Source organism: Netta rufina, assembly GCF_964035555.1.
Source record: "Netta rufina genome assembly, chromosome: Z".
Lineage (NCBI taxonomy): Eukaryota > Metazoa > Chordata > Aves > Anseriformes > Anatidae > Netta > Netta rufina.
This window is the reverse complement of record NC_140126.1, coordinates 69767981-69791033: the sequence shown is the minus strand read 5'-3', so window position 1 is coordinate 69791033 and position 23053 is coordinate 69767981. Positions and strand designations below refer to the sequence as shown.

Below are 23053 nucleotides of genomic sequence, written 5' to 3'. Positions count from 1 at the left end.
TTGTGTCATATGACTCTTACTATTATTTAGTCAATTAAAACAACTCACTGGAAAATTTTTGAAATTTCCCTAGAGAGGCATAACTGGGACAGTATTGAATGTGCAGGGAAAAAAATCTTGAAGGTTGACATCTGTCAACAGAAACTAAATGGAAAATATGTGGGACAGCATTGCACAAAAATGATTGTAAATCCCAGAGCACAGGCAGTGAATGACACAAGTTTGAATCAGTAAAGTCTCACAGACAAGTTGTAGCTTCAGCAGTTAGGGAAATAGTGCTATGATGGGGAAGATTCTACTCAAATATGATTTCATTTGCCTTGGAACTTAAGGTTCCTTATCAGCAATTTCAGACCCTGTTAGATTTAATCCTCTGTGCTCTGGAAATTTCACCATTGTCATGCATACATTTTCCAGCTTGGAACCTTACAACTCCTTGATATATCCATTACTTACCAGTTCTTCACATTTTTTCCATATGGAAATTCTCTTTGAAATCAGATCCGAGTTTGTGTTCACTTGAATTTCAAATTATTTTCCCTAGTACAGCTGGAGAGGAGTATCTTGGTCAGAAGCCATTTGTAATAAAACCTTGATTTTGTCTAGTCGCCATAGAGTTGGAGTCTTTCTGATCAGTCTTCTGTTGCTCATTTTTATACACTGATTTTTTTATGGTGTCCATGCTTCAGCTTTTTCATGGTAACATTTTTAGTATTGGTACAACTGAAGTCTGTAAGTGTTGTTTATAAAGCTAACATACCCCTTGCTCAGCCAACTAATTAGCATGACCATGGCAAGCTGCCTGAGGTTTTTAGGTCTGCATTAACTCACCTGTTGCATACTGCTTAAAACTGGAACATCACTGAAATATTAGAATAGTGGTAAACATGAACAAAGCAGAATGTCTGAGAGTAAAATCTTACCAGAATAGAAATACTTTCTTGTTCAAGTCAGCATTTTGAAAGAGAGCAATAAGTTGTTACCAGCTATATGGTCTCAAAACATGTTTTGCAATTCTTGGGTCTGCATCTGAAGAAGGAAGAAAATAAAATTTTGACTGAGGTTTCGCTTCCTTGTACTTCTGTGCACTTTTAAAACTTATCCCTCAGATCCAATACTGGCCAAATTTTAATCCTTAGGACTGAAGCTCACACATTCTCCCCAAAGTACACTTGGCCATCTCAGACAGTGGAGGGATAGCTGATAGCAATGAAAAATGAGCATGGGAGGGAAGGTCACTTATCCTTGTCCATGGAGAGCAAGGCAGTCAGGGAATGCAGTCTAAGCATGCTTCTCTGAGCCGTACACATATCAGAAATGCTCACATGTGCTACCCGAGGTGAAACAAACCGACAGATGGTCCATAATCCGCAAGCTCTACAAAAACTATCATACATGTCTCCTAATCTGTTAATGAGTGATGATAACGTTTCTTTTGCTGTCCGTAGGACTCTGATTGTGCCTTCTGGTAAGCATGAACAGACCCCATCTCCTTTCCTCTGCACCTCTCTAGTGCTGGCCTTACAGAAAGATTGGAAAGGAAAGGACTCAGACATGTCGTAAAAGGAATTAGTTAGTGGACAAAAGTCATTTGTGTTGCTCTGTAAAGCTTATGTAAGTTTACAAGCACTTCTTTTCTCCCTCCAAGCATGCTCTGGGTCCTGCAGAGCAGACAGGATCCTTTGCCGTTTACGACAAAGATTCTTCAGGCCAAACTTTGCCATCCATCGTGGTGCTGTGACCCCAGCTGGTGTCCAGCCCCAACACCTGGATTGATGAGCAATCCTATGAGGCAGGCACAGCCAAGAGTAGTTGTCTCCTGATTGTCCTGTTGTGTCATGAATGGTGCTGCACTAGTGATAAGTCCTTGGGGAAAAACACTGTCTTACCAGAATGAGGTAAAAAGGATTCTGTGGCCTACATGCTACTGTCACGTTTAGGTTTATGGCCTACATGCTAGTGTTTAGGTTTACACAGAGAGTATGCTCAGGCATCAGGATGCAAGACCGGACATGCCATGGAAGGTGAGAGAGGGCAGTCCATATTTTATGATTTTTCCAGGTCAGTGGGAGTTTTCCCAAAATGTTGGAGGTTTCTGAGTGCAGGGACAGGAGTGGGAGAGGCAGAGGGAGAGATCTACAACGTGCTGCTCTCCGCGGTGAGTTGGTAACTACGCTTTTGTGAGCATTTGCTTATTTGCAGGTGTTAAGGATCAGTAGTTTAAATAGTTTTTGGAAGAGAGGTGGAAAGAAGATTCCCATCTGAAAATAAGGATGGCTGGACAAACTTAGAGAGGAGACTGTCATAATCTAGAGTTCTTAAGATCTCTGGTTCATCTGAAAAGTGTTTTATATCTAGCCAAGACAGCAGCCTTTCCTACTTGGCTTTTCCTTCCCATTGTGATATCAAACCCATGCATATAGTGGTTTGGTTTTTTGTTTGTTTTCACCCCCCTTTGTGTACTCAGCTTTCTGAGAATGATGTCTGTGATTCCCAGATACACCCTGGCAGTCACCTGCTCTGCTCACAGGGAAGTCTAGCACAAAGATACTGTTCATGGGAACAGTATCTGAGCATGGAAATGACAGATGGAGAAAGGATGGTTGGATTGTGGCAGTGCGGTTGCATCTACAGTGGCTTTTTCCTCACTGGAAGGGGTCCCAACATTTGGAAGTGGGGCTGGTTGCCAGTAGTTGGGCTACCAGAGCAGACCAGGGAACAATGAAGTTGTGGACATAGTGTACAATATTTTTAAGTGGGAAATGGAAATATAAATGAAAGTTGATTGAGTTGGCAATATCTGTACCAAGCTCAGAGACCACAGCCAATGGTCTCATCTCTCCCATGGTGCAGACAGCATCTTTCTGCTGCAAACACCTATTTCCAGTAAGGCAAAGGAAGAGGTTACTCCTGCAGCCCCTACCCCTGCTATGTCCTTTCCCCTCCACATCAGAAGTCAGGGGGAAGCGAGCTCAGCTTTGTGGTAACGCAGCCAAGCTTGGATAGCTGTCAGAGCTTTCATCTGCTTTAGTAATTTATTGCTTAATTAAGTTAATATCATGTTCTGCACTGAAGATATGGCTGTCAAGGCATTGCTTAATTAAGTTAATATCTTGTTCTGCACCACGACTGTGGTCATGACGGCACAGCCAGCATCTCAGCTGGAGGAACGAGCAGGGCAGTGGTGGCCGGGGGGCTGAAGCCCTGTGTAGGTGTGTCTATGTCTGTCCAAATGTGCCCGGGGACCCGACAGAATGCCTCTTCCCGCCCCGTGACGCGGTCCTGGGGGGCCCTGCAAACCTTCTCCCACATCCCTGGCTGCCGCCGGGACAGGGGTGGGGTGGCTCAAGCAGGAAGCCAGCATCCTCCCCAGGGACAGTCTGGGCTCTCCATTTCTCCTTGGCCACGTGAGGACTCTTTGCGCTCACTGACCTGAGTGGCTCCCACGCCTACCCCTGCGAGCACACAGGTTTGCACCCTGAACTGACTACAGCTTGGGCTTTCAAAACTGGCAATGTATTGCCAGTGCAGTGCTGGTATTCTGCAGTTGCTTGTTACTTCCAGTTCCTGACCCCTGTTGTGCAGCCTGGCCAGCAGATCTGGGCTGTACAGCTCTTTTACTTTCTGCAGCCTCTTTGGATCTTCAGCTGCAGGTGAAGGGCCCCACAGTTGGAGACAGTGGGAGCTTAATTCGTGTCCAATCTTCTGTCACCATTCACCTCGTTCAATTGCACACCCTTGCAAAGTTGAGCTACAACAGCAGGGTCAAACCCATACTCCTTAACAGTAGGAAGTGGAAAGCAAACACATCCTGCCTCAGTTGAAAGCTTTGAAACAAAGATATCCCATATGTGATTCTATTTGTAAGTGGAGCAATTCTATTCTATTCTGCTTCTGGGTTTGTTCTTTTTTTTCTTTTTTTTTTTAGGAAGTAAATATTTAACCATTTTCTGCATCAGAAGTAAAATTTTTATGACCCTCATTAGTATGTGTGCAGTTTGGAGTAGATTGGACCTAAGAATAAGCAACATTTCTTTCCCTGTGGTGGATTAAGTGGTCCCAGTGTTTCTCACTGCTGCACCACTTCAGTAGATTTTCCTCAGAAAATACTTCCAAGCCATAAGTTTTAATTCATACTATTAAAAGTGTACAGATTTAAGCTGCAATTGTTTTCTCTTGAAAACAGTCTTTTTCCCATCTTTTTTTTTTTTAATTAATTTGATTCACTTGTGGTACTGGAAGGTTTTAATGGGATTTCTTTTTAATTAAAGCGAGAGCATGTGAATCCCAGAGGGTAGATCCTGCTTTTGTTGAAAACTGCCCTCATACAAATGGGATGTTATTCCATTAACAGAGCTGCAAGAAAAAGATTTGAGGATTATCATCAAGGCACGATGATAGCACAGTCTTGCTCTAAAAACGTCTGAGACTGACTGAGGCGCTTCTCCATCTTGATGTGCCTTTTATGCAAGAAGATAAAGGCAGCTATATATGGCAAGGACGGTAGATGTAGGAGTTGATGAGGGAGGAAAATAAAATTAATGCTAATGATCTTTGGTATTTGGGAGAACTTAAGTGCTAGGATATCTTTTAAGTTCCAAACTAAATGCAAATCTATGCTAAACCTGAGCTTCTGTTTCTCATTCCCTGATTTTACGCGTATGCTTGCGTGAGTAAGAGAGTGGGAATTTCATGATCACGTGCTTAGAAAGCAGGTTTTAAAAGCGAAATGCTGTATCCACTGTAATTGCTCAGAATACTACCTTAGAAAACCAGGATATCAGCTCCCCTGCATTTGCTTCTGTGAGATCCCATGCTGTGCCATGGAACTACAAAATCAGGCCCAAAGTTGGTTGGTTTTGTTTTATTCTCCCTGTGAAAATAACATCACTTCTCTCCGACAAGAAATGTAATCACAAAGCAGGCCTGAGGAACCTGGGCCCAGCTTCCCTGCAAATGAATTCTTATGTCTGTGACCTGCTCAGCCACCATGCAGACAAGCAGAAACACCTGATGAAGTCCTCTCCATAATTAAATTAATTGCAAACACCTTGTTGACTCCAGCGTGACCAGAATATCACCTGCCGCATTGCTCTGGCTGTAATATTATTGTTGTTGTGTGTCTTTATGTTTCTGTGTACCACTTGAATTGTTTGGCTATAATTCCCAGAAGGCCTATTCTAAGCTCAAAAAAAAAATTAAAAAAAATGTTTGATTACATAAAAGGGAAGAAGTCAGCTTTCATATATGGGAAAATGCAAGATAAAACCTGACAGAGGAAATTTATATTATGTTTTTGTTAGTCTCAAAGAAATATGTTTTGTATTGTCCAAAAACAAAACAGCTTGCTCTCTTCCTGCACAGCTTGCTAACTTTTCCTTTCTTTTCTTTTTTTTTTTTTTTAATAAATAAAAGTTGGGACTTAGAAAATGTGTATTTTCTCAAATATTCTGATGTTACTAGTTACAGATTAAATAAATTTAGAATGCTTATCTAAGATGGTCTTTCTCTCAGGGAGTCAGGCAAAAGTAAGAAATAGAGTGATTGTAATCTATCTATCTTGCGTAGTAGCACCCCTATTACTTAGTCTTCAAAAATCACAAATCATTTCTAAATTACTTTATTTCATAGTGAAATGGGTGAAAATTGAACCTTACGAACATCAGAAGTTTTGATAAGAAGGAAGCAGGATTAGAGGTACTTCAGTTTTGATTTTTAGAAGCTGAAATCTGATCCATGAGGTTTTGCAAAAGCAAAAACAAATCTTGTTTTGTATTCTCCATGTTTAATTCAATAGCAACAACTAAATGAAATGCTGTGTTAACCGGGCACCATACATAGCTCAGAGAATTGTTTCCTTTTTACCATTTCACTGCTGTGACTATTCTATATACTGCAAGTGGATTTACTAATCTAAATTATAAATAACTCTTTCTTCACCAAACTGCCAGGATGTCCTTAAAAAAACTTAAATGAACACAGACTTGAAGGGGAAAAGCCATCGTTAATTGCTGAGTCACATCTCATTTTTCTGCAGTCCCATCTGCTAACATGTTTTTCCAGTCAAGAGATAGTGACTCTCATCTCAGAGCATTTATATACAGCACTGTATATTTTGTGATGGAAATCCCTCGTGAGTTACTGTTTTTTATCAGCTTGTCTCTTCTGTAGTTAATGGCTTGGTTGGAGTTCATAGAAACAGACAGATACATAAGAGAAGGTGCAGTAAACAGGGTTTTCATTTGGTCAATTTGGATTGCTGCTGTAATTATGCATTTCTATAATTAATCCAACACCAACTATTGCAGAGTCTGACCTGAGCAAGAAGAGTCACTGACCATGATGGCAGATCGTTTAATTGCAAGCAGACTATACACAAGCTTTCTGATGTTCCCCAGTGCGTGCAGAGAGTGGGACACACCATGGTCATTCACAGCCCACCACCCACAGCCCCTGGGAGACTCCAAGAAAAGTGACACACAGGCTCTAACTGGCAGGTTTAGAAGAGCTGAGTTTGGCAGCTAATATACCCTAGGTCTCTAAGAAAACTGAGCTAAATATGTCCTTCAGCATCCCTGGCATCTTTAGCACAATGTGGAAAGCCTCTTGAGGGCATCATGACCGTATCCGTGGAACAGTGAAAAATGCCACAAAGCCAGTCTGAAAGGACAGCAAACCTAGACATTTTTGTGAAGAATTCAAAATGACTGCAGTGTGCATAAAGTATTTTCAAGTGTCTCTTTTAGTGAAATAGTGGTTTGCCTAGCAGTTGCATGTGTCCCTCAAACAGATCAAATCGTGCTTTTCCTGATACAACGATACATGAACTAATGGCAACTTGACCACAGGACAAGTGTGAACATATAATGGAGATTGTCAGTGTGCTTACACACCAGAATTTAGCAGCAAAAGATTATCATTGTGTCAGGTAATGAGACAGACCTCCCAGATAATTTCTGCTCATTACCTCTGTTTTGTTCAATACAGGAGGAAAGCATTGTTAAAATATAGTATTATGCACCATTTAGGAGTGGGAATTGCTGTTGAAGTGCTTTCAGCACAAGTTTTGTCATGCACATTTTGTACTGTTCTTTGAAATAAGAGACCCAGGGCTATGGCACATGGCTGAGATCTCTGAATTTACTTAAAGACATGGCCAGGAGGAGTTCTTGAAATACATTTGAGAACAAAAATAGGTCACGACAAAATGTTTTGCCTTTGGGTTTTCCACTAATCATTTGGTTGCATATGTTTAACATTATTAAACTGATTTTTTTTCTATAGCATTGCCTTTATAGCTTCTGGGTTATGTTCTGCTGTTGTATTCAGCATGCACAGCATCCCTGAGACCTGCATACTATGGTTTTGGAAGGCTAAGCTTGGTCATGCAGAGACCTGACATCTACACACTGTTGATTTCTGAGTGTTTGTGAAGTAACCCTAATACACATGAAGCTTTTTCTGTAAGTTGAGTCATATTAAAAGCACATGCCTTGTAGATTTTACTTCTAGTTAGGAACAGACAGGGTGTTTTTAAATTGAACATAATAATTTATCATTGAGGTGACCTTAAGGATAAAACTGCCTGCATTGTTGTAGCAGGTAAGTTGAGACTCTTCATGTGGAACATGTTTGCTTAGTTGTTCTCCATGTGCCCCCAGGATTTATGACCTGATTATTACACTAGGTTTACACCTATGAATTGTAAAGTCCATTACATTGTTCAGTGTTCTGTTATTCTTGTATCACTCAGAAAATACAGCAATGGAAATGTCTCCTAAAGCAGGACTTAATTGCCTGTAGGTTTGGGTTATGTTATGTTATTTATTTATTTATTTATTTTAAGAAGGATTTTATAAGTCTGTCAGAGCAAACTGTTGGATTTGTTCAAGAAAGTTAATGGATCTTTTGCTTTTGAGTTGTTTTCAACAAATACAACACCTGTTCTTGGCAGACCAAGAGCCGTGTTCCCCATGCCTGCTTCCAGGGGAGCATAGCAGTTCTGAAAGGGCCCTTAAATCTCTTACAAATTCAGGGTTGACTGAATAATATCAACAGTTAGAGCAGTTGCTAGTATGGTCTACTTAACCTACAGCTGACCCTATCTGCAAAAGAGGGGGTTCACAGTAGGTCAAGCATGCTGATCAGGGAGAGCTTGAGCATTTCTGATTTCCCAGGGGTGGGGGAGTGGGATTGGCCTCCATGCAGAGCTGGTTCAGGCAAGAGTGGGCTGTGATGCCTGCCTTGAAGCCACTCATAGTGCTATATGACCCAGCATCTCCCCTTAAAGTAGTTGAATTGCTCTGGCAACTTGCACCCTGCCAACCACAGGGACTACAGACCCTTCCCCTGTCACACACCTGAAAGCACACCAGTCATATGAGAGAATGCAGGGATCCTATCCCTTCAATCCACTGAGTTAGGTGACAGGAGATGCTTATATCGTCTTCTGCGAGCCCCAGTGTGTATCCAAGCTGTGACAGGACAAGAATACAATGGGAAGAGGTGATACAAGTTAATCACAATGAGCAGTTTAGTATTGATCACAAGAGGCTCATATCCTGACACATAACTGGAAGTCTGTTCTTTGCATCACGACAATGTGGGCATCCTTTGTTATGTGAACAAACGTGCATCCCCTTTGCATGGTTATATGATGACACTGGTTATATGATGCACACTGTTCTGGGATCATAAGCGAGGAGGGTTCAGGACTAACAGGGCCAAGTGAGTCTAAAGGTTACATATTTGCATGTTTACATCATGCACGGTTGCATTCTAGCTGCTTTCCAGAAAGAATATCAGAAAATACCTGTTACCATTATGCTTACCAGCACTAAAGGTTCACACAGTACAGTGAAATATCTCTTTATTTTAAATGGTTATTGCAGAAGTGATTTTTCATTGCTCGTTTCCTTGGTGGAATGAGAGAGTCATTGTGGCAGAAATCACTGGAAATTTCCAGGAGCTTTTGAAATCAAGAGTGTTTTGGCTACTTCGTTGGAGGGTTGTTCAATGTGTGAAAGGCAGCATAAAATAAGTTACAGGGATAACAGAGTCTAGAGAAGACAAAAGGAGCTGCTAGTAGTAAGGTTCATAATAAGATACTAGCTTAAGCAGTGCAAAAGTAGTCGAGGTGTATACACTTTGAGACCACTGTCAAGCAAAAAGTTGGTCAGCTAGATGAGACACAATGGGCTGGTGGGAACAGTGCTTTTTGCAGATTGGATATGGTACATTGGCTCTGTTTTGGCTGCCTTCCTTTCTGGAAGGACGTGGGGAATGGTGTTGTGTTGGAGAGCTCTGGGAGGAAGCCAAGTTGCTAGCAGTGCTTCAGACAACAAGAAGTTTGCTGAACTTGGGTGATGCTGGTCTTAAACATTGTTTCGCCTTATTTAGAGTATCACTTTTAGGTGAAGCTTGTCTTCCCCTGTTTTGTGAAGATTAAACAGGCAAGATGGATACTGGCATTATTTAGAAAATTAAAAATGTATTGGATTGCTGGAGGAAAGAGTTGAAGCAAAGAAGAGAAGAGAAGAGAGGTTGTCCAGGTGCCTTGGTGCAACCTTTTAGTCCTTTAGAATCTCTTCCATAAGCACCTTAGCTTTCTTGTTACTGTCCATATCATTTTTTTGTTTCATATAGTGTGACTCTTGAAGAAGCCAAGTGAGAGCCCCACACCCCCCCAAAAAAAAACAAAACATGTTGAGCTACCAAAGCAAATTATCAGGCTTTTAATTCATTACAGGAAAGTCCTCTCCAGGGGTCTTTCAGGCAAGGCAGACAGATCACAGACAGCCTTTCTTTTCAGTCTTTGATTGCTCTCAGCACAAAGCACACTTTTTGCATCTCAAGATTGTGGTTCATTTATGGATTTACAAAAACACTTAAAATCACTGAAAAGAGAATCAAAGGGCAAATACTTCCTTTATCCCTTTATTCTGGAGGAAGGAGATTCTCACAAGCATCTGCATATTGGCTAGCACAAGTTGGAGCTGCTCTCTGGGCATCCCCCTGGCCAGGAGAGGTGGATGTGCTCCTCATTCTGCAAGGCATTAAAATGTATTAAAAGATAGCTCATCCCCTTGTAGGTACAGGATCTGAATATAAGTGTGCCAGAGGAAACAATGAAATTGTTTACCATATCTGCTTACTGAAGCATGGAAGTTTCAGAGGCTTGCTGAGTACCTATGCCTCGCTGAAAGGACCTTCAAAGCAAGGGAGATGCTTTAGGAATACAGATCAGAGCCTGTCCTTCTGGATGTTCTGAGACACAAAGATTTAGATAATTTGTGTTTCCCACCCCATTCACTGGGAAGTGATGCTGTGCTTAAATCACTTGCTTTGCTTCCCTTGCTGTTCCAAGTGGTGTTTGCTTTGAAGCAGACGCCTCAGTTATCAAAGTTTATGGTCTAAGGGAGACAGAAATTGCCAAATGAGCAGGGAGGAAATTAAGGAAATAGAAGAAAGTCAATTGTTTCATACCATTGTCAGCAAGCTTCAGAAAGAGTGGATGAAAATACATGGGCAGGCACCAAGGATCAGCAGTATACTTTTAAGACAGGCAGAAATTTTATCTTTCTTGGACTTAAGTTTACTTTCTTCTCTTAAGGCAGTGTTGCTAAGATAGGGGTTTGAAGGAGGGCGGAAAAAAATTTAATGTTTTCTTAGATCTAAACATTATACTGATAGGACCCAAGAGAAGAGAGAAAAAAATAACAAGCAAACATTTTTCCTGCATAACTGGTGAGTCTGTAAGAAGCAGTTAAGCTTGTAATTTAGGCATTTTGATTTAACTGAGTACTGTGTTCAGCTTTGGGCCCCTCATTACAAGAAGGACATCAAGGCCCTGGAGTGTGCCCAGAGAAGTGCTATGGAGCTGGTGAAGGGCCGAGAACAAATGTCCTGTAAGAAGTGGTTGAGGGAACTGGGGTTGTTTAGTCTGGAGAAGAGGAGGCTCAAGGGAGATCTCATTGCTCTCTGCAACTGCCTGAAAGGAAGGTGCGGGGAGCTTGGGGTCGGCCTCTTCTCCAGTGGTAGGACTAGAGCGAATGGCCTCAAGTTACTCCAGGGGAGATTCAGGTTGGAACTGAGAAGACATTTCTTCCCAGAAAGAGCAGTCAGGCATTGGGACAGGTTGCCCAGGGAGGTGGTGGAGTCACCGTCCCTGAGGGTGTTCAAGGAAAGGTTGGACATGGTGCTTGGAGACATGGTTTAGTGGGTGACATTGGTGGTAGGGGGGTGGTTGGACCAGATGATCTTGGAGGGCTTTTCCAGCCTTAATGATTCTATGATTCTGTGATAACTGATTCAAGATCCTAAACATGTCTGCAAGAATGCATAAATGTTTTTTCTGCAGCATCAGTTCATTTTAGATAATACTGTTTAGTCAAAGCAATAGTGGCCTCAAGAAGACCGACACTTTTCCTGGATTATTTTTTACACAAAGCATCCATAAATGGGCTTAATATCCACACAGTCACAATTCAGTTTTGTTTTATTTTGTTTTGTTTTGTTTTCCATATTCTTCTATTTGCAATCTCTTATGCACATTGTTTTAAGAACTTTGTGTCATAGATAGTATCACTTCACTTTTCAAGAGCATCACTTTCTTTTTTTCTTACTAATTATCCCTTAGATGCATACTTGCTTTTAAAACAGAATATGTTTGTTTTTTCCTAGAGACGCATGAAATGGCTTCTTTTTGACTAATGCAATTCTTCATATGCATATTACACTCTTTGAATGGAGCTGAAGGAGTCAGAGCATGCCGAAGGTGAAGCATGCAAACAGTGAACACTGGAGCAATTGTCATTAAGAACGGCCCTTGTGTGTCGAAATGCACTTACTTTGTAATTAACCTATTAAAATGTCTCAATAACAGCATAAAAAATGTTCCCCCTGTTCCTTTTGACCTTGGAGGCAGTCACACAGACCAGTCACATGCCTGTGAACTGAGGGAAGGCCCGGAAATTTTTCACTTTGTACCCTTTGGGGAGAATTCAGTACACACAACTGTGTTTAGCATCAGGAGGTGGTGAGGAGGGCACTGACAAACCTAGGCAGCAAACCACACGTGCTGCTATTTAACACAGATGGCCCATGCTTTTGCAACATGGCAGATCAGTGCTCTCTAGGACTTGACCTCTGAAGGGAGGCAGGCTAAGGGAGGTAGCGTTACTGCTTGGATTCTCTCATCTTTTTTCCAGTAGACCTTCAGGCATGGCTTTTAGACGGCTTTTAGTGTTGCTTTAGGCATTTCTTTCATATGGAAAAAATACTGAGGTGGATGTGCCCCAAGGGTGCTCTGCAGTTTCTGTAGCCGTTCTGGGCCTTCCAGTTTCACCTCCCTAAGGTAGGGTATGGGTTTAGCAAAGGTGCTTGACACTTCAGCTGCACCACGGTGTTGTTCTTGTTGAAGCCCGTAAAGTTCTGCTCCTGGTTTCGACGAGACAAACTGTGATTAGAGGATTAGGCAAAACTGGCCCGTGCTGGTGCTTTTTGGAAGCGCTTCTGCCATCATGCTCCTCAAATACACCAGACAGCTTCTGTTCCCTCTGGCAGGGAGACCTCCGCCTCAGCAGTGAGAAATCACAGGGATTAACAGCTTCTTGTAGGGAGAGCAGCAAGGAATGAGAAAAATGGGGATGGGCTGGCAGGTTCTCCTGGGCTTGGCTGACAGGGGCGCAGCATTTCGTTTTTCTCCCTCAGAGGGGTTTCTGTCACATGCAGACATTCCTGCCGAAGTCCAGCCCACAAACTGGAGAAAATCCCGTTGCCTGTTCACAATTCAGCTTGCCTGCCGAGAGGAATAACAGCACCGCCAGCTGCTGCCTGTAAACATGGGACAGAGCTCTGCACTGTCAGCTGGGGGCCTGCATGCAGTGCAAACAGCCTCCCTTCCCTGTGTGTGGACATCTATTTGAGAATTGGCCTTTAAGGTAGAAGAGAGTGGCTTTCCTTTTGACCCATCTAAGCATGGAGTGATAATGAGCATTATCAAGTGGGTGAGGTGCTGTTCAGGTCCTTCATCCTGACCAGCCAGTTCTGTGGAGTTTACAGTGCAGTAAGTGAAGTGTCAGGAAGGACTGGGGACTGACTCGGGGACAGAGGGCATTTACCACATGTGGCTGGTAGGTTACAATTTCAAACATCTCCTGCCCCTCCTAGACAGGCAGCTGAGCTGCTTGTCAAGCATTTCATGAATTCCTGCTCTTCCTACCACGATGCTCCAAGGCCATCTTTAGCCACAGAGCAACTGCAAAAGAGACTACCATTATTTGTGTACAGCTGATTAGCCATCATGATGAGGACGATAAGAGCAAAATATGGGGCCACAGCGTCCCACCCAGACTCTTCTTAAAACACCAGCACACGAGAGAAGAATGAATGTGCATGCACTTTCTTAAAGGCTTCCCTGAGCCCTTTACAGCAGTCAGATATCCACAAAGAGCCCCCAAACTGGTGGCCTTGCTGTGCTGAGTTGAGCAATCCTTCTTAATAAGCAGAAAGGATGCCAAGCAGCTCCAACTGCACAGCAATCCGATATATAATCTAATTATGTTAATAATCTAGTCTGATTCTTCAGGGGGAAATTCAAGAGTCTATTATGGGCAAGAAAGTATTTTCTGTTTGTTTGTTTTTCCCTCTAACATCTATGAAGGCCAGGCACAATTGGCTACTCTTTATTAGTCTCCTTCAGAGTAAGCATTTGTGCTGATCTGTCCTCCTTTTCTTTTTTCTTCTGCCCATAAGCAATTGTCTCCCCAGCCCCAGCATTTATCAGAGAAAACCATAGTGGGACTGTCAGAAAAATTTATAAAACCCGCAAATAGGTAAGGCTCAGCCAAATAAAATAAAGAAGGTTATATTCCCCACTTTATGTTTGGTTTTAGCTTTAATTGTGCAGTGGAAAATGCTTCTCTCCTGCCGGCTGGAGCTCTTTAATATCTTAGTTAAAACTACACGCAGTGACAAACTTGAATGTTATGAATGTCACCTGTTCATTAGTCTCCTTGCTCCCTTTTTCTCTGCCTTGTACACCTCCGTAATCTTAACATCAGCCTTCACCTCTGAAGGGAAATTGCTGTGTCTGTTCCCTTCTGGCTTTTCTACACCCATGATGCTTACTTTATTCCCAGCTCCCTCTGCCTACCTTCACCAGTCAGTCGGGAGCTCAAGAAGGGAGGTATGGGAAGGTGTCACCAGCATCCCCACAGCACCCAAATGCCTGAAACTGTTCTCCCATGGAGTAAGATGCAAACCTCATATGAAGCTCTCAGGAGCTGTTCTTGCAGCCTTCCTTCCCAGGAAGACTTCCATGCTCAGTCTGCTAGAAGTAAGGAGATAAGCCTGTGACAGCCGTGAAGAACTGATCCAAGAGAAGTACAACCAACACCTTTCTTTTATGTGTCTCGGTTTCTTGGTCTTTCTCAGCAGCACCATTTAAAGGTAGACACCTTATTGCTTAACTGAAAACTACATACATGAAGAAGGCTTGCACTGACCTTGACTTGCCTCCCTCACTCTTGATACAAAAGCCACAGGAATCAAAACACGGTTGTAAGCAAGCCACAACTGTTTTAACAATAAATACAGATGGAGAAGGCAAAAATGGTTTGGGTGTGATCACTGCCTGAGGCTGGTAGGCTACATAAGTTGGGGCTGGACAGTCTTTCAGGAGTAGTCCTCTTTGCCAAATTAGGGGAAAGAGCACAGCAGCATGGTGAAGACTGGGAAACACCTCAGAGAAGTAAGATGGTGCCAGCTCAGCACCGGGCTACCCATGCTTCCTTCCCACCCAGCACCCTGAAACAATGCTTGCAGAGCACCGAGGGGTGAGGAGAGCTCTTCAGGTGAGCCCCGAGGAAGGCTGTTTGTGTCAGAGCCCTGTGTGCCAGCTTTGCAATAGGTATCGAGCCACACAAGCCCTCAAAAAGCTCATTAAAATAAACATCACAGCAGTGGAAGTGCTTCTCAAGCTCCGTGGGTCCCAGAGGGTGGACCGGGAAGCACAGGAGAGTGCTGTGTCGTAAGAGCAATTCCTAGGTGGAGTTACGTGCTGAGAAACTTGTTCAGGCTGCGGCATTTATCTTGTTTTGATGGTATTTTTTTGGTGGTGCTCCTTAGAAACCAAATGACTGCTTCCTTTCTGGCTCAACCAGGCACTCTGAAACAATGCTAATCAAATGGCGTCAGGGCTTCCTTTCAGACGTTGCCTCTGACTCCCTCAGAAGTAAGTGGGCTGCTGTTCTTGGCCAGCACCGTGGCTCCTTGCAGCTCCTGTTAGGCACAGCCTCTGTCTCCATGCACCTTTCACTCTCACCTGTGCTTTGCTTTTGCTGGCAAATTACACAAGGTAGGAAGACTGTGTTTAGCTTGCCTTGCCAACGGCAACGGTAATAGGAGAACACAGGGCTCCCTCCCTCTGCATGAGGATGGGAGTATCTGTGCAACAGGCTCAGGTGATGTACTGACAAAACTGGGGTGCTGCGTTTAAGATGAAGGGACAAAAATTTGTGAATACACCTTCTGCTTGTTTCTAGCCTTTCAAGTGAAAACCAGATCAGATATCTTGTACTTATCTCATGCTTATCTATGCCTCACGGTTATAGTATTAACTGCTGGAGTTAAAAATGCATGTGTTTGGTTTTGAATGAGAGCCTACTGCTAGCTGAATGGTTAGCTGCGTGAACCTTAACTCTCATGCATTTGCTGTGTAGCAGCTGTTTATTCTTGTACCTTAAAAAATATTTCAAAGTGAAATGTAGGGCAAGAGTGTCTCTACACAGAGAGCAACACTCAGTTCTGGGAATTTGGGATCTTATCTGAATGTTGATGGTTGTCTGTGAAAGAGAGACAGGATTGGTCTATATCTAAATTGCTCTAATCTAGCAGATACATGCATACATATATATATATTATGCCCATCGCTGCAAATGGCAGCTGCAAGTACTGATGAAGAACATCCTATCTCAGACACAAACTGCTGCATGCACAAAAGCAACCCCTTGAACCAAATCTGGGGTTTTAGACTAATTTATCAACATCTCTCTTCACATGTACTCAAATGACAGTGTTACAATCCCAACAATCATCTGAGCAGAGCAGCTGGCCTCAATGCCTTGAGCCAAAGGAGCCTTTGTGGCTGTGTGATGATCAGCCACTCGTAGTATCCATACAGCACACACACAGAGGTGCCGGTGCAATAAGCATATGGTTACCAGTCAAATACCAGCAGCAGATACTTTGCCTTAATACTGTGTGACATCTCAGCACATATAAAAAGCTATTTCTGGGCTTCCAGGCATTTGCTTATGCCTGGAGTGCTTTCACCTTCTGAAAATACTCCATATCATAAGTGAGAATCTTGTGCAATAGCAGCCTTCATCTGTCCTGACAGACAACATGAAATTTTGTGGAAGCTACATGAAAAGTTGCTATTAAAATGTTGGCAGACGCAGCAGGAATGTATTTGCTCGCACACAAATGCAAAGGCACGCACACACATATCTGCATGTTTCTGGGTGTGCTTGGTGTAGCCTCCTCCTCTCCCCTTGCAGAGGTTAGTTCCCATAATTGTGCCCTGCAGTGGTGACATCTGGCATAAGAGAAAGCTCTGTCTAGCCCAGCCTCCACTTGCTCTGGGCTACTCGTTAAGCACAATTAATGCCACCAGAGAAAATCTCCATTGTGGTGAAGAAAGCATGGATCACAACATGGCTGTCCTGCACCCTCTTCCCATTGATGGGAGCAGGAGGTGTTCAGCAGAAAGCCTTCCTTTCAGAAATTTAGGGGCTCAAGAGGGAGTGCAATAACTTTTCATAGCTCATATTAATGCTGCTTCATTATAACTAATTAATGAACAGAAAATGAGGGGATTTGTACAAATCCTGTTACAGAATTTCTCTCCTTTTTGAGGGATTGGGCTAAAAGGCACTAGAAAAGAACCATTGTACTGGAGAATTAGAGGAAAAGAGTGTGCCCTGAGGCAACTGAGTGCTTTGCACATGATGGGAAACTGCTGCTGCTGTTGAGATTTAAAATAGGATGAAACTTTATGTATCACAGAAAATGAAGAAATGACAGCAGGGGCTAGGGCAATGCTGAACATCCTTATAAACTCTGCAGAAAACCCTTGGAAAACTTGGAGTAACATTTGATCAAAGCTGAGCAAATGGAATATTTATTACTTGAAATTAACCGGATAAATTTAGCCAGACATGGATGTATTTTTACTGGTGTTTGTCCAACTGATTTTTACTTATTTTCACCTGTGTTAAAACTAAGCTGCCAAGACCATTGGGTTGCCTTCCTATCTCTTCTTGTTAATACAGATTTCGACATACCTTCTTGTCACACAGTGAATTCAAGGATCCACATTTCTCATCCAGTAGAGGTTTGGAAGTGGTCTCTATCTGAGAACACAGTGCCTGCAGAGGTCCTTTGGAGACAGAGCTTGTCTTCCAAGTCTGTTCTGGCAGGACAGAGGCCTTTAGTTGTGGCAGTTCACTGCAGAAAGGATAGACACAGTGCAGGAATAGAATAAAATATTGAAACAAGGTGGGAAGAAAGCTATGAAGGAGTTAGGAGTGATGAGGCTAAAAAACTGCAGGTTTTTAATATTTGGGATTGAGCGAAGCTGGTCCCAGCTGGATTTACCCAAGGTATGTTTAGAGACTGTTTACTTTGGATTTTCATGTAGCGATGCAAAATCTACTAGCTCCAAGGAAAAACGGATGAATCTCCAGTTTATGTTTCATGCTGCCAGGTTTTTCTTCAAGGGAGTGTATGATCCAACCCATTATTTGGCTCAAACATGTATGGTATTGCTCCTATCCCCTAGGAAAAAGAGAATAGAAGCCGTAATAAAACTGTAGCTGTAATTAGCTGTGTGCTCAATAAAAGTCTCCTTCAGGTGCTTGGCATGAGAGTTTCTCCAGGAGATGTGCGCTACTGGTGAAGAAGAGAAATCCACCAACTGCCCGCCCCCACCTTTTTGTAAGCTTACACCTATGATTTCCATACTTTCTTTCTCTTTGTGTAAGGCTTAGTACTTTCTCCTGTTAATGCTGGGACTCTTTGGGCTTCCCTTTTGAGGCAAGCTGAGAAATGCTTAGCAGATCTTCACTTTCAGAAGGCGCCTCATATGCCCATTTACAACAGTGCTATTCCACTCCATGCTCTTAACTCCTCCTCCTGACAGAAAAGAAAAGAAAAGAAAAGAAAAGAAAAGAAAAGAAAAGAAAAGAAAAGAAAAGAAAAGAAAAGAAAAGAAAAGAAAAGAAAAGAAAAGAAAAGAAAAGAAAAGAAAAGAAAAGAAAAGAAAAGAAAAGAAAAGAAAAGAACAAAGGAAGACACACAAAGAAATATTGACTTTAAAGCCATCCCTTCTCTCCCCTCTCAGAGCTGTGTTCTTTTCCCCTTGCAAGCATGGCTTCATTCCAGATGACTTTTATCTACTTAATGTGAATTACTGTAAAGTGCTCTTCACAGTGGCCTGGATGGCCCAAGCCATGTTTGCCCTGACAGCATCCCCTGTTTGCACAGGGTCAGGGCTGCATTTTCTTCTTCTCCCTCTCTTTATTTCTGGGCAGCTTGCTCTCTTCTACTGGAACAGTCAGTGCACATACGACTAAGATTGTGGTTTTACGAGAAGTTTTACGAGGGTGCGAGCCCTCTCTTGTTTCTGAGCCAGCCTGACAGGAGCAGGAATTTTCCTCCGTACCTGGGTTCGCAGTCCCAGCACAAAACACCAAGCCCCATCTGACCATGCATGAACCCCTCTGCTGAACCCCTGCAAGGCCAGGTTGGATTTCTCTGCTTCACAGCCCTGAAACCAGCACATCGGAGAGCCATCAGCACTGCTTGTTGTGCCCTAGGCTGTTCCAGCCGCACCAAGCCATGCTGGCAGCAGGGCAGGAGGTGGCAGGGGATGGTGCCGGGATGTCCGCATTCACAGGGACATTGGTCTGTGCTTTCATGCAAAGCTCAGGAGGAAGAAGGGTTTTTCTCCCTAAGTTGGGAAAACCTTCTGCCTTGTAAACAAAAGTGGTTGCGTGAGCATCCTCTGCTTTGTTTTTCCCTTCTGATGCCATTTCATGCAAAGGAAATGAGCTGCAAGTGTTTAGCTTGGCACTGTAACTTTGGTAATCGTATCCAGGGCATAGAGTAGCATGGGCTGGTGCTTAATCATTCACTCATTAGCACAGTGTCGTTTGTGCTTGGAAGACAAATAGAGGGTAAGAAACTGTGTCAGCCCGTCGGAGAGAAGCGGGTGCAAGGCAGTTTGGGAAGGACGACACACTTTCTGTGCTTCTTGGTGCACTGCCTGATTGCCTTTCAAGCACAGCTGTTGCTGCTACTACCCGTTTTGGAGAAAATTGCTGTGTTTGAAGCGCCCATCTGCCTGCAGCTGTTGTTGTCTTCTAATTGGTGTAACCCTGTCAGAAGTGAGCAGCACAACTGTGAGCATGTCCTGCACCCTCATCCGGCTGCTGGCACCTCCAGCATCCTCTCCTCCGAGTGCCTTCTGTGTACCTGCCTTCCCAGTGTACCCGGGGAGTGCCCTGGGGGCTGGCTTTGCTCACATGGCTATACAAAGAGAGTTTCTCCCCGCCTCAGATATGTACACTTACCAGCTGAGGAGTTTCAAAAGGGGTTAGGGAAATGTGAATGCCTCTGTAGATGCTGGTGGTAGGACAGTACCCACAACATCACATTCGTTTCTGGTCACTTGTGCTCCAGAAGTATGGCTTGACAGTGCTGTGGTTGCAGAGAGTTTGGACAGCAGGGAGACGAAAAGCCTGACATGCAATTTGAGATTAAAGGAGCTTTACTTGTTTAGTCTGGAAAAATGCGGACTGGGATATATCAGAGGTTTATGTATGCGCCAGGGAACGAAACACCAAGAAGAGCAGTAGGTTGCTAAAGCAAATGCTCGGTACTGGCAAAGAAATGAATAGGGATAAACTGGCCATTAGTAAATGTAGATGAGAAGCTGGAAGCCAGTTCTTGAGGATCAGACGAGCACTTCCATGGCAACTGTGGGGACAAATAGATGTTTTTAAGGCAGATCTCAGCTACGTTTATGAAGAGGATTAGATGACATGCTTTCCTGCAGTAACAGGTGATGGGACTGGATGACAGGGGAGATCTTGTTTCCTTCTTGTATTGGTGTAAACACAACATGCATTTATTAAAGTTCCTCTAGCAGTTCTGCAGTGAGCCTAAGAGTCCAAATGGCAAGCATATCCATGGGCTGAACTGTTCACAAACACTGCATCAAACTGCATCAGTTCGGTGGGATTAGGAGGGGGATGTCTAGCCAGCCATGTGGTAACTGACCACCCAACATAATTGTTGCATGTAGGAAATTGCAGGGTGATGCTAACATTTGTTCACTTGGATGCTGAATGCAGCTAGACATCAACCTTTTTTTTTTTTTTTTTTCTTTTTACTGAGGTTACTTTTCAGCCGTATCACTAGACAGACAGCCAAATCCAGCATGTCCCAGGAGGAGGTGAGCAGGACCACAGCAGCTCCATTAGGACTGGCTTGTACCTCTGTCTGACCATGCCAGGAGTGGCTGCCTGTGCTCCTTGCATCACTGCCAAACCACAGTGCCAGCATCTTTAAAACTGCTGCTGGGGTAATGAAAAGGCTGTTTTTCTATGGAGATGCTACACGTGATCCTGAGACTGTGGTTTTATAAGTGCTTGTGATACTTTCTGCATATCTTTCAGACCAAAAGAGGTTGTACTTTCATGGTTAGTGCATCATGTGGGCAACTGAGGAACAGCATTGGCATGTTACCTAGGGAGGGACACCCTAGAAAAGATCAGAATAATAATATTTAAGCAGTCATTCAGTATCTTCCACGAGAGACAATTCACATCTATCCTAGAGTGCTTTCTGATGTGGGTGTGTTCCTCTTGTTCTTTTTACAATGAGGATCTGAGAGGTACTGAGTTAGGAAGCCATATGTAATATATATATGCATATATATAAAGATATATTTCATATACCTGTAAAAAAATCCTGGTTACAGTGAAGAATTTAAGGGAGTTTCCTCTTCTACCAATTGTTTCAGGATTTTTGTCATTTTTCCCACTTGTAAAAGTGTTTGATTTTTGGTCTTTCAGAGGTTAAAAGGTGAGCAAGCAGCAGTTAGATCTGATTGAAAAGAATATGAGTGAGAATTCAGGATTTCCTGCTTACAGAGAGCCATGTGACTACCAGTGAAAGAGCCCAGTCATAAGCTTATTGCACTGTAAAGTCAGATGCCCTTTTAAGTCAGCGCAGTTTGAGCCATGCATTAAAAGGCCAGGTTACGGAGATCCCAAAGCTAGACTGTGGCTTACAAAATGTCTTCTTCCTGCATTTTTGGTGGCAGGGATTTGTCTGGCAACATGCTGAGCTTTGACAGGTCTTCGTCATGACAAGTCATTCTCTGTATGGTGTAATAATTCATAATTCATGTTTCTATTTCATAGAAACCAGTGTACAGAACAATGTGTTCAAGGGAGGTTTGCATCCAGTGGATGATAAGATCTTGGTCTTCTTGATGTCATGCATTCCTTCTGGGAAATGTAGTCTAAAGAGCCACTCTTATGTTCAGGTGCTAAACAGGGCATTTGTATACGCTTCTCTTTTTCTTACCCATTTTCTTACAGTTTTTCATTTCAAACAGAAAGTACAAAGTAGTGTCTTTCAGTTTCTGCTGTTTATGTGAATTCATCTTTGCAGACGCTGTTAGTCCAGCCCATAGTCATCTAGTTAACCTCTTTGGTTTTTAGATATTTTTTTTTTTCAGAGTAAAGGCTTCTTCTCTGCATGAGATAAGCTTTTGTAAGCACTGAGAAAATTATGTGGTATTGAAAAACATCTTGCTTATTCTCTTCCTGAGCTACTGTCTGCAATGGCGCATCAAGTATCAGATGATGTAATCAGTACACACCGTGTTTTCTCAATGATGGTACTTTTTTGTTAGAGACGTGGACATTTAGTAATAGCAGCACTGTTATATCCATAGAGTATATAACTGAGGAGTAAGGGAGACAATATTGTGAAAGTATCCATATCTTTTATTAGACAAACAGAAAGAAATGGGGGAAAAAAAGAACAAAGTTTTAGGCTCAGCACCTAATTGTCAGCTCACATGTGTGATAACTTGATTTTCTTCCACAAAACCACTGGATGTTTTCCACATTTACCTGCTCCAGGCTTCCTACTCAGGCCATGGATAAAACCTAGATGTTTCTCCCAAGCATTTTCATTTCTATACAGAAATATACTTAGCCTTTAGGGCATGTGATTGGAAAAGACAAGCTCCTCATATTGCTGACATTGCGTATTTTTGGTGTAGTATCTGAGATCTTGCACAGTTTGTCTCTTGCTAAAGATAACTTGGAAACCATTCTTTTGTGTCACAAATAAAATGGGGTAATAAAATGATGTGCAACAAAAGAGAACAGATAGGATGCCCAAAGATGGCAAATTTAAATCAGGAGATTTAGAGATTAGCCTCTTCAAAGTTTCTAGGTGAGTCCTTTCCCACCATAAAGCAGGAATGGAAAAACAGGTCTGTGTTCCTGTAGGAGGACTCCTGCCATAAGGAGGGAGGAGTGGTACAGCAGAACCATAGTAATAGCTGTAATAGTAATAAAGAACAACAAATAGTAGAAATACCTGTCACTCGTTCTTGGAGAGCTCACCAGACTGAATTCTTGGGCTTTGTTATTCAACCCTACAGGCTAGTTCTTGTTTTTGCAACATTGCACTGAAGAAGTTGAGTAATTACAGATTGAGACTACGAGGGATTAAGCTCCTAAGTGCCTCTTTAGACACCTCTGCCCAAATTTTAGAGCATCAAACCATATATTTAACTGTTGCCAAACCTTGCAATTACTTTAAGTCTTTAAGTGGTCACTTCCAAGGCTGAGAGTCTCTGGCTCCTAAACAGCAGTGTCAGTCTGTATGACAGGTATGAATTCAATTTTCTACCTTTCATAAGTATAGTAGCATAATGTACACTGAAACATTATACTAAGGT

At 42.8% G+C, this 23053-nt stretch overlaps 1 protein-coding gene across 6 annotated transcripts in view; it reads left to right on the top strand.

Annotated features, from left to right (window-relative positions):
* The window catches only part of PALM2AKAP2 (PALM2 and AKAP2 fusion), a gene marked incomplete at its 5' end in the record, with an annotated part of 261027 nt that overhangs the window by 179793 nt on the left and 58181 nt on the right, over nt 1-23053 (top strand). The window lies entirely within an intron of this gene.